The sequence below is a fragment of the Amblyomma maculatum genome, chromosome 1 (genome assembly GCF_055883805.1).
Source record: "Amblyomma maculatum isolate TAMU_Amacu chromosome 1, ASM5588380v1, whole genome shotgun sequence".
NCBI lineage: Eukaryota > Metazoa > Arthropoda > Arachnida > Ixodida > Ixodidae > Amblyomma > Amblyomma maculatum.
In genome coordinates, this window is record NC_139344.1 from 107,028,445 (window position 1) to 107,041,189 (window position 12,745).

Genomic DNA, 12,745 nt, shown 5'->3' on the forward strand with positions numbered 1-12,745 from the left:
GCGGTTATAATGGAGATTATGAAACAAGCCCAACCACGATGTCTGTCTTGGATGAGCTAATTAGCCGAGATCAATCGACGATTTTAGGGCACTAATACTAACCCGAGTGTTATGCATTGCGCAAATGAAACGAGCCACCTGATTCTCGATGCTTTCAAGTAAATCAATTAGGTAATGTTGATGAGGACTTCATATTGCGCTGCCAAATTCAGGTTTAGGTCTGATGCATACCCCATAGGCGAGTTTTCGGATAACTTGGTGATAAGAGTACGTCTTGTGAAGCAGAGTGTTTTGGATGCATCAGCCACGAGATTTGTTACATGTTCAGACCAGTTCAGTGTGTTCGTAATAACTACACCTAAATATCGCTTTGACTCAAACCGTGAAATTGCCGCGGAGTATAATGAGTACGAATAATTAGGGTGCAATGTTTTCTGGAGACATGCATACTCTGGCACTTGGATATATTCAGTTCATCAGGCAGGTAGCACAGCAGATTTCAATTCCATTTAAATCTGTCTGCAGGTGTGGTTGGTCAAAGTGGAAGCGGTGTCGCGATATAGAACGCAATCATCAGCGAAGAAGCGAATTGTTAATTAAATGCCTGCAGGGAGGTCGTTGATAAAATCTAGAAATAGGGGTGGTCCAATGACAGACCCTTGTTGTACGTCTGAAATAACATTAGAGGTTATAGAATGATGGTTGCCAATAACAGTAAACTGAGTACGGTCTGAGAGGAAGGAAGAAAGACATACATGACAGTATTTAAGGGTCTATGGAGAGAGACGTGAGTTTAGCCCTATGCACTTCCAATCATTGCATCATTCCAAGTGTGGGTGTCCAACGAGAATTGAAACAGATACTCCCACCTTTGTTTCCCCAAAAACAACCGTTGAGCAAAAATGTTGAACATTTTGCCGACCTCTTTGCCATGTTTATCAAACCAAAATTTTGCAGGATGAAAAGGTCGAGTCGAAGGCGCTGGCGCGTATACTCTTAAGGAGAATTTGTGTCCTCTGATTTCTGCATCCATGCTTGCGCAATTTTTATTCTCTGTTCAACTCACTTTGTTTGTTGACATAACGTTTCAGCCTTGACTCTTTCACTTTTTTCTTTTCTTGTGTTGTAAATAATATCTTTTTTAAGTTCACTAACTTGGTATTTGGCTCCCAGGGTTTCATACTCTTTTCTTCACGGCAGTAGCTTTTATGCAAAGGATGTATCGAAACAAATAACTAGATCAGACAAAAGCCTTCCTATAGAATAAATTTGTCTTGCTTCTTTTTCGTTCTTCAAGTAGTCACAATGAATGGTTGTTTGGCAATGCCATAATAGCGTAGGCTACGCTCTCAACTGACCAAATGCGTTTCGTTTTCTTTACGCGTACTCTGCAACCTCGCGATGTGTGATGCTTGGCTGCTCCGTGAATTGTGGGTAATAATACCGCGTACACGACCGCGGTTCAATACAGCAAGTTGCATGTCCCCAGAATTATTATTTATCAATTTGCAGTCAACAGTCGCAGTATCCATCATTATCATTTGCATTTCTTAATGCTGATTTTTTTTATTTCCTCTCTTTTGAGATGCCTACCTATACTGGCACTCTCGCGTACTCCTTAACTTAGACGTAATGCGAAACAATATGCAAGTTTTCTTGCACTGGTTTCACAGCGCTCGCGTAAACTGGGGTTATTGAATGTACCATTTATTTCAGCGAACGTCTACCCACGCGAAAGTTTGTTCCTCCGAAAATCTTCACCAATTGCGCTGGCTGCAGCCTCCATTAACTCCGACGCTTAGTTGTGTGCGGCTGTTAATGTACGGGTCTCACATCTTTGCATTGTTGGTGCATCAGATGTTCCTCTGCTCATTCGGAACGTACAGCCGCAGTGAGGAATTCGAGGAAGCCAGTATGACAGATTTTCATTTCTCCCTCTCTTTTCCATATAGCCCTAAATACGTGCATCCTAACTGCGATTGTTCGCCTGACCAAATACACACCTAAATGTGTGCCAATATATCCTGGAATTATAGAAATGGTAGTAATGGAAAGGGTCGATTGTAAGAGATATGACCGTAGAAAGCTATTGGCGATAAACCCGCAATGCAGCTGGCTGCAGTCTGAGTTAAACTACACCTTGGAAAGTGTGCCATTTGTCCGCATAGACATTGCTCACTGGTTTATACTAGCACTTGCCTAGCTTCTCAAGGGACTAGCGGGCATACGCGGAGAGGGTACCTAAGCGCGGTGAAACTTTACAAGTCGCCACCTCCTTCTTTTTATTTACAGGAGCTAAAAATCGAATACTATTTATTCGTCTCCCATCGCCCTGGCTGCCCCATGTCACGTTGAAGCTGTGTCCTGGCCTCGGCTTTCAGAGGCAGTTACAGAGTCTTAGGTGACCTCTGTGACCATGATTTCGGAGGAAGCCGGAGAAGCCCCAAGTAATGAGCTCATTGGCGACGGGACGTAGGGCTCCCCGCTTCTGCAGTGAACTTTTATTGCGACAGCAACACTGCGCCAGATTTCGGCCGGTCGTGCCGTCCCGGGAAGTGCCACGCTTAACCTTCACGAGCCGCAAAGAAGAAGAACGCTCGATCACCGGCAGTAAATGCTTTCACTCCACGTTCGGTTCAGCAGCGTTGAGCCCTTCTCATTTATATGTGGGCTGGTAGCTTACGCTCTCGCGTCATACTCTTAAAGGATGAGCTTAAGTGTCCTCAATAATGTAGCACCTTACATTATAGGGCATGATAGGGGAATAATGTAGCAGGCAAAAGAACCTTCCGCCCTTGATATCGCAATTCAACTGGGGTTAACAGGAGTTAAAACACAACTTTTTTTTTTTTTCACCATTCGCCCGAACTCTTTTGGGCCTTTGGTCGTAGCCGTTGCAACTCTGCGGGAGTGCGATCAATTTCTATCACTTTTCTCGGCAAGGAGGGTTGCGCTGCTGGTGGCTCCAATTGGTGCAGAAATGCGGTCTTTTTCCGGCGGACTACTTTTAAAATGCTGCGCCAAGATGGCGGGGAAGGTAATTCGTTTTTGGTGCCAGGAGTTTTGTATTTTGTTGTTTTGATTTGGTGGTTGATTATGTTTTTATAAAGTTAGTAATGTCACAATGTCCTTCATTAGCGCGACACTGCATGGCCCACAGAGAGACATGCTTATCGTTAAAACATCCATGAAAATGTGAAATGCGTACCTCTTACTGGATGGAGGCAGGTAGACCCTAATCACTCAAACTGCAAGGGTGTAAGTTCAAAGTGCGCATCACTGATATCGGTGTTCGTTAGAGTGACCTTACCTTTCTGCTCATAGATACAAGCCTTAGGAAGCGCATACCCGCAGGTAAAGTCAAGCATAACTTTATTGTGAGAAGAAAAAAAGAAGGAGGGGGTAGGAATGGTGGTAAGCACGTACCTTAGGGACCACCAAGATTTCTGGTGGCATAGGCCCATTGCCATGGCTTGGGATTGGATGTCCGAGTCTTGCGTCGCTTGCCCTTACTTAATTCCACGTTTCCAGTGAGCGATTAGGTAAGACACGAGTTCTCGGACAGCTAAGCGAACATTCGGGTTAATTTCTGCATTAAAGAACTCTGAAGTGATAAAGGAAAATATCGGTTTCAAATTTTTTCCACACCCTCTGTTCCTCTCTGGATAGTGAACTGTGCTGTGGTGGGTATGTTGTTCTGTCGAGTCTGCAGTGTGTGGTCTAATAGTGCTATGGGGTGAGGGGCTCTCAGAAAGGCTCCAGGTCCAAGGCAGCGTCCAGAGCTCGGCCGGCTTCCACTCGAGCGCGTGCGTGGGTAGCCGCGTTGCCTGGATTCCCTGAGTGTGCTGGCACCCGTAGAAGATTGACTTCTCTCAGCTGCTTACTATAGGGCCGAGCTGTAGATGTATCACGTATGACTATGCATATAATATATAAATATATATATATATATATATATATATATATATATATATATATATATATATATATATATATATATAGCATGTATTATGCGTCGCTCACAATGGTTGCGGCTCGGGTGCTGAGTTTAGTCTTTGCTGGTCTTTCTATCTTGGGTTGTGTGACAATGATCTAGTGAAAATAACGTGAGTGTACTCTGCTGTCCATTCAGCATACCGCTTTAAAAAACGGATTGGAATATTGTCCGGGCCTGAAGATTTTTTACGCTAAGGTTTAAAAGCATGTTTAGTATGCCTGGTTCACTTAACTGAACATCGGGAATAGGTGGCACCGGCAAATCAAAATGTGGCATTGTACCATTATCCTTGGTAAATACGGATTTAAAGTGTGTGTAGAACGCATGTGCTATTTTTTTTTTCATTTTTTCACATAAAATATATCGCATTCCTTCGAGGTTGGAGATATAGAACGGAAAAAATTTTCTGGAGCTGTGGTTATAAATATTGGTAGTGGTTCACCAAAGTAGCGTTGTTTATCGATATCTACTTGACATCTAAGCTCTAAGGAAAGGTCTTCGATCATTCTTTGGAGTGACTGAGATCTATGAGTGTTCAATTGTTTCTTGAGATGTTTTAACTTCCTTTGAAGCCTCAAATCTCACGAGAAATTCAAGGGTGATTACTACGTTTCTTTTTGCTTTTCCACGGGAAAAAGCGGTCAATGCAATGTACAACTAATTTTTTTAACCTGCACCAAAGCGAGTCTACATCTTCCGTACGACTAGCAAAGTCATCAAAGTTTATAGAAAGTGTGTCAGTAATTGATACATCATCGGCTCGAGAAAAGTTTCGGAAAGATGAACTTTTTGTTGTGTTATATAAGGCGGTGTCTGAAATAGTAAGTATTACAGCCTCGTGGTCCGATATTCCAGGTAATATTTCGCTTTTGTTTTCATGGTAATGGAAGAGCTGACAAAAAAATGGTCAAGTACTGACTAAGAGTTGCCTCGAATTCTTGTGTTTTGTTCAACAATTTGAAATAGATCAAAGGAAAAGGCGATGACCAACATCTCTTCTCCAGGGGGATGATGTTTTTTAAGTGACAGCGTTGCCCATTCTATATTAGGCAAATTAAAATCTCCTGATAGTATAATACGATCCTTAGATTTTACATTTCTATTTTACATGTATTGCTTCAGATTGTCTAATACGTAATGGTAGAACTAGGAGGCCTATACATTGCTGCAATAACATATTTAACATTTGCATGTTACGCTGTGCAAAAAATGCATTCATCATCAGGTACATCAGGCATTGGAAAAATTATCGAGTATGATTTGAAAAGAAGGCTGACGCCTCCTCCTCTACCATCACGGTCTTTTTTGTAGGCACTGTAAACAATAGGTACAAACTCACTGTCATGCACAGTGTCGTTTAAGCCAAGTCTCTGTCAAAACCACTGAATCTGGGTCATGCAAAAGCAGAAGAGCCTTCAACTCAGTAGTCTTAGTCAGAACATTCCTACAATTGAAATTTAATATTTTCAGTGCCCGTGGTGTCTTCGTCCTACGTCAGTTTGTTTTTGTTCTTGTTTTAAGCTTGAAAAGCGACCATGGGGTTTCGTCCCGACCATATAGGACACTGTCAATGCTTAGTTTATCGAAGATCAGCTTTGCCTTGGCTTCGTTTGCTCTTTCTTCTTCGCAGCTTTTCCACAATTGTTTACGTATTTCCCGGACTCGCATTATAATAATAACACGCTGTGTGATCTCTATTTCTGATGGTTACATGTGTGACCAATCCCCCTCGTGGGTATGTGTCGTTATCTAAGGGCACAATAGCAACAACAACTTATCGAAATAAAAGAGAGGCTTAAGGTCAAGGTGGCTGGGCGCAATAAGCCCCGTTTTCAAAGGTTCCAAATACTAAATACCCAGAGCCATGAACACCTCCTTGCTGGTGATGGTGCAGAGCCATAACTTCTGAATTTTCATTGGAATATCTGACCTACAGTATTGCAGCTCTCGGCAATGTGAAGTCTCTATCGCACCCTTATGTCGCAGAATTCCTAGTCTCAATCTTTAGTTTTGTCGTTCTGGATTCACGCAGTCCAATCTTTCTGCGTTATGAACGTGGAAACTATAGATCATTACACCAACTCCTGCCGGAGGTACGCGCCTCAGACAAGAAATAATTTGGAAATTCCTCTTGTTCGTTTAAGACTGCCGTTTGCCATTCATTTCTCCTCACCTTAATAGAGTAAACGTCAAAGGGCATGCCCTCAGGTATGTGTGTCAGTTACTTTATAGATATCATAAGGCGACCGGAAGATATTTTTGTTAGCGCTTCTCTTCCTTGAGTTGACTCAGAAGTTGCACCTGCTTTTTTATTTTACTTTTTCTTCCATCACTATCCGTACTATCTTAAATTTTTTTTTCCGAAATTTTCTTTTTCTCAACAGCAATTCCTAATTCAGAGGTTATATATTATGCAGCCTAAGTTCTCATCATATATTCAATTATTTTTGCCAGCACTGAACCCTGGCCAATCCCCCTATTTGGTTTGAGTATAGAAGGGAGAAGAAGAAGATAGACTCGATAAAAATAAGCAAGGTTTTATGCAGACTTTCGAAAATGAAAACGAGATTGTCGACGCAGAGGTCGCCCCAGGATATTAAATGCACTACCACAAATGCATTACAGTGTAAGCGGAGAGCACCGTAATAATACCTATCTACCTATGGCGACACCAAAGCGCCCGCACCACCAGCCGGACATGCTCTGTGCGGTTTTTTGGTGCATCAGTGTCGATAAATGTCCAGACTTAAGTGTCTGTACTGTTAGCCTTAAGAAACCCCTGCATCTCTGCTCCAAGTTGATCTGAGCCCTTGCAAATTAGAGCTGAAGTAAATATTTGTTACGTTTCTGATAATCAAGTAAGTGAAAATTATATTCCCCTTCTGAGGTGAGGCAAACAAAAAATATTTTTTGATTTACCTTCTTCCGGGTCGCCACTTCAGTATCGCAAAGTAATAGTAGGAAATAGAAAATAAGAAAAACTCCTCAAAGGGGCATGATTTTTTTTTTTTCGTCAATGCGAAGGGCGTTTTTTGTCCACACGAAGCATAAGGCATGCATTGGTCACTATGTTTGCCAATCAAGCGTCCTTTCCGGTCCTGAACTTAGCATCGCACGTTCAGCCGCTTGCCCATGGCATGTCGCTCGCCACGCTGTGCCCTGCTTCCGAATGCTTTGCATCAGCTGGTACAAACGGCGTACTCCCTTCGGCGGACTGCCACGTGTCACAGTGACGTCTCATTATATGACAAGTAAGGAAAAATTTCTTCTGACCTCTTACGAGCACTGGCGCACGCACTCAGATGTTTTCTTTGCTATTTTCGCGACATCTTTGACTTCGACAATCGCAATTTGGCTTTGTACCTCTACGGTTAGGCATCACATAAACACCGATGTCACCGGTACTATTCAGAAATGTCCGCATAAGGTGCCCAGTACTGAACGGAACATAATTCAATAGGAGGTGGACAAGATGCTTACTAAATACATCACAGAGCCCTAGTCGAGCCCTTGTGCATAACCACTTGTACTGAAAGAATTCAAAGGTTCGATAAAGCTTTAATTGCCTCCATGAAGCAAAATGTTTCTCTTCCATACACCTTCAATCCGGGCATTTGCAAAATGCTATCAATGACAAAGACCGCGAAAAGACCGCATTGTTCACACCGGACGGATTATATCAGTTTAAAGTTATGCCGTTCGGTCCCTACAATGCGCCAGCTACCTTCAAGCGAATGATTGATTCCTTCTTTCTAGGCTTTAAATGGTTTGCATGATTGTGTATACCTCGCCAACGCTGGGTTTTTTTTTCACCCACATTTCCCACGCACCTCGAAAGATTGACGAGCATTCTTTCTGCCTTGAGAAAGACATGCCTTGTAACTGAAACCATGGTCAGTAAAATGCCCTTTCATCGCTGATGCACTTGCTCACCGCCCCACTTGCATTGGCCCATTTCTAACCATCAGCTACAACTGAAGTTCGCACCGACGCTAGCGAATACGGTAACGGCGCTGTGCTCGCCCAACGTCACCAAGGTAAAGGCCGTGTGATCGCATATGCCAGCTGTCTTCTTTTCATCACCGAGCGCAGCTACTCCGTTAATAAGCGCGAGTGTCTAGCCCTTGTTTGGGTCATATTTAAATTGGCCATTATTTATTGGTTGTGACTGACCACAGAACGCTTTGTTGGCTTTCTTCACTGAACGATCCCACAGGCCAGCTTGATCGTTGGATACTGCGCCTTCAAGAGTTGTCAACAAGTCAGGGCGTCTACAAGAAGACGACGACTGCCAGTCTCGTTATTTTATGAGCCGCCAGATCCTGGTAGCAATGACTTCGACCCATGCTTGTTCACTATCACTGATCGGCTTAACATCACGGACAAGCACCAGCAAGACTCGTTCTTGCGTCTACTCATCGATCGCCTCAGCGGTGCTAACCCAAATCCTTCACTGCAGCTCTTTGTTCTTCAGAATGACATTCTTCACCGCCGCAGGCTTAACTCCACCTTATCGTACGTCCGAGGCCATTGTAACTATTTTTGACCTCGAAGTATGCGCGCTTGATTCTCCTGCGGCGGCAGGGATGTCAAACAGATCATTTCGTGCATTTCCTTTACTAATTAAGAAAGTTGGCATAGTTTCTGTGCACTTGGCAAAAAAATATAAAATAAAGCCCAGCAATAGTCTTATGAAACGCCATCTCATCCTTCCCCCCTTCCCTCACCCAACTTTCCTCTACCACTGCTCTGTGTGCGTGTGTATGTATTTTTTAGTCGGTAAATAATGTTCCCTTTGCTATGAACAGGTATTTGTAGGGACAGGTTTCAAACCCACATGTGATTATGTCACTCTACGTTTCCGAACTTGCCATCACTTGTTTCTGCACGAGTAAAAATATCCCTTTACAATATACTGCTTTTTTTTTGTCATTAAAGCTACTCATTTTACTTCGCAGATACCTAGCGAGAACAATAAAAAAGTTTTCTATGAAAAAGGGTAAATTTTTTATAGCTTCTGTGACCACGCTCTCTCAAAATTGTTCAAAGTTTTCGCCGTCAAATTGTGGGGCCCAGCAGCCTTTTTTATTGTTTCAAACGGCGCCCGCTTTTTCTTGTTTTGACTGGTCTTCGCCCGCTCAGCACGAGTGCGCATGAGCGAGCTGGAAATCGTGGGGGCGCACTTTTATCTGCCGGGAAACGAAGGTAGATAAACGCATCGAAAGCGAGGCTTGTGGCTTTTGCCCGTCAGGAGGCCAGCGAGGAGCGGCCAGAAAGCGTCACAGGCCAGCGGAATAGGCCAGCGGAATGTGCACGGAGGACGGACCAATACCTGCGAGAAGAAGACGGAAGCAGGGCCAACCAGGATGACTTCGGCGGATTTGAGTGAGTTGCTTCCACGCGAGGAGCAGTTTCTTGTGCCGCCGTTAGCGCTTTGGCCCTGCTTGCCCAATCCGCGCCGCAGTGAGTTTTGTCTTGCCGCCGTTAAGCCCTGACCGTCGTTTTGTTTATCCGATGTTGTTTCCTTTAGCGCGAAGCGGTTTGGCGCCTGTTCCTACATTTCGCGTCGCCGTTGTCCCTCATAACCAGCTCCTCAGCCGGGGTACCGCGCGCGCTCCTCGCCCCCCCCCCCCCCTCCCGATCCTCTTCCTCCGTGACTGCTACCGCGCGTATTTTGCTGCGCGAACCTGCCACCACCGTTCGCCGCAGCGTGCGAAAAGCAAATTCCTATAAGAAAAGGAGCGGATTTTCATTCAAGTTCATTATTCGTCTGCTGACAGGACGTTCACTCCCTGTCGGGTTTAAAGGCGAGTCTACTATGCATTTCTGCCAAAACCAGTTTAATTTCCGCTGCAGCCACTCAATTTCTTAATGTGAATAAACGAAACCAAAAACAGAAATCTTGCTGGTACGCAAAACCTCACGTATTATATCGACATCATTTTCTTGCTCATGCACGAGCAGACAAAATTTCCTTGTCAGTCTTTAGTCATGTAGGCTCTGTAGCCCCCGTCCTCTAGGCCTGCGTTCCGTGGTTGGGGAGTAGGAGGCCTCCATTTCCGGTGGACAAGTTGTTATCTATCCATCCTTCCATGCGCTACATACAGTCATTACTATTTTTGCATGCCTGTCCGAGAAACATGATGAAATATCCTCCTGGGTACGTGACCGTATGTGTAGTGCGTGCTCTGCAGTGTCGTGTATAGGTGAACGCTAAAAAAAAAAAGAGCTGCATTAATGGTCTACAGGCGAAGCCTGCTGTGTGGGCTCAGCATACCGCAATCTCGCAGGTGCTTTCACTAATTGTTACTGGGATCCAAGGCAATCTTTCGGGCAGCGCCTCAACTACGACGCTATAACGACGTTTGCTCTTAATGATGGAAAGCAACAAATAAAATCTTGGGAGACTCCATGGAGTAAGATAGACAGGAGCGCCGACTCCGCTTTTCGGAAGGGTGAAAGTTTGCTACATCGGAGAAAGCTTACTGACGGATCAGATAGATGGCGCTTGGGCTTATCACCGAAGTCGATGCAGGCGCATTCACTGTTCATGAAGCTCTGGAGTTTAGAGATGCAAGTGGCGGGGTTAATGAACCTGCGGTGGAAGATTTGTGGCTTAAAAGTAGAGAAGTACATAATGTTAGTAATGTAGAAACAAAAGTTCACTAAATAGAATGATGCTATAGTTAACCAATCTAAAACAATAAGATATAAGGGGGAAAATGAGCATAATAGCGCCTGCTACCACCCAGTTTCAAAGAGCACGCTCTTGTATTGCATCCATCGATCGACTAATCATAGAAGCTGCTGAAGCGTGCCGCCGCCGCTCCGACGGTTCCGTGCTACCACCGCGTTTGTCGTCTGCTTCATGTCGTTGTACTTGCGAATCGCCAGCATCGCCGCGGGAATATATCCCTTGAAATCGCGGTGTCTGCACTTAGGTGTCGTCTATTGTCTGCCTCATCGCTGGCATATGTCTTTCAGTCGCGTTGCACTCGCGTGCTTCATTCAGCTCGCCTGACGCGTCCCGCTGACTCCTTCCTATATGCGAAGATCGCCATGCAGACAGCGCGTTTCACGTCTGTTTTTCTCTCGTGTACTGTGGATGGAACTCTTGTGAGTATTACGTATGTGCACCGTCAAACATGCATCAAGGAAATGCACTGATAGCATTTTCTGCTGCCACTGGACCGCTGTCAATTAGGTTTTCCTGGAAGTGCAACAAATTTTGGTGACCCCTTTATCATAAGAATATTGTTTCGTAATTAGCAAGTCTTTCACGCAGCAGGAGGTAGAGGACGCAATTGATCAGTTACCTTTCTCAAAAACGCCTGGGCCTGATGGCATTTCCTGTGAATTTTGAAAAGCTTTTGTTATTGTTCTTGCTGCTATCCTGCTAAAAGTCTTCGCGATGAGTATTGATGTAGAATCCCTTCTCGAGACTTTTACAATGTCACGCAGTCTTAATTCCAAACAATACTGGTGAAGAAAAATTATGAAGGCTATAGACCAATCACACTGGCAAATGTAGATTACAAGTTTTCGCCAAAATTGGATCAAATCGCTTACAATCCTCGAATCATGCTCCTGCTCTCATGATCAGGTTTCTTTAATTCAGGTCAACCTCGTGAAATCATTTGATCGAGTTCGCAATTCATTCTTGTTTTCTCTTCTGTATCGAGCGAATGTTGGTTCTGTAGTACTAAAGGGGGGTGCAACTTTGCTATAAGAATTCTTCGACTCGCCTGATTGTAAATGGCCACATCTCAAGCCCCATACCAACCAACTGTTGTGTGAAGCAAGCCTGCCCGTTGTCTCAGCTGCTTTTTGCTCTTTTCGTGGAGGCACTTTGAGTGTTTTGCATAACAGTAGTATGCATGGCTTCCCTCTCCTCGGAAATGAGGTTGAAGTGCTTACACATGCGGATGATCTTCCGTTTTTCTGCACTGACAAACCAAGCATAGAAAAAGTGATATCCAGCATAGAACAATTTGGCATTGTTTCTGGTGCTCACATGAATCGCTCCAAAGAGTTCCGGCCTTTGGTTTGGTTCGTGGGGCTCAACACCGCCCCTATATGCAGAAGTTTAATGGTCATGTGTGCCCCCTAAATATCTGGGCGTTCCACTGCCTGCAATTAAGTCTAGTGCACATTACTGGAAAGAGCGGGTTTCAGTCATTCAGAGTTATGCTAATAAGTCTGTCCCCCATCGGCTTTCAATCTGCCGTCGTGCTCAGGCCTGCAACACGTTTTTTGCGACAAATATTTATTAGGTGCTTCGGGTCCTCCACTGTGCTAGACATTACATCCAGCGTTTCCATCGAATATTTGCAACGTTTAGTTGCTCATCAAATTTTGAACACATTCGCTGTGATAACCTATTCAGACTTGTTTGTTCAGGGGGGCTCGACTTAGTGCACCTGTACGTGAGGCAGTTAGTCGGCCGTTTCTTCTTCTTTCATGATTGTTTACATCCGATTATTAGAGCATTCCTGCAAGTTAATTTCATGAATTTGCTTCTCAACTAAGTGGCTTCTTCAGATATCTCTGACCGCCCACATTAACTACGATGTATGCAGGAAGTTTATGCTTCGGTGCAGTTTTTGACATTACGGTTCTCGAATGAGTACTTATATTCTGTTTTGCGCGAGAGCCTATATAAAGAATTGATAACAACACTTTTCACGCATCATTGTATCGTTCTTTATACTTTGGTATTAAGGGTCATTGTGTGCTAAAGAGGGTGCG

The 12,745-nt window shown here is 44.2% G+C and overlaps 1 protein-coding gene across 1 annotated transcript in view; it reads left to right on the forward strand.

Moving 5' to 3' along the window:
• LOC146203449 (uncharacterized) overlaps positions 1 to 12,745 on the forward strand; it is a 45,252-nt gene that overhangs the window by 18,682 nt on the left and 13,825 nt on the right. The gene's annotated exons all lie outside the window — the stretch shown is intronic.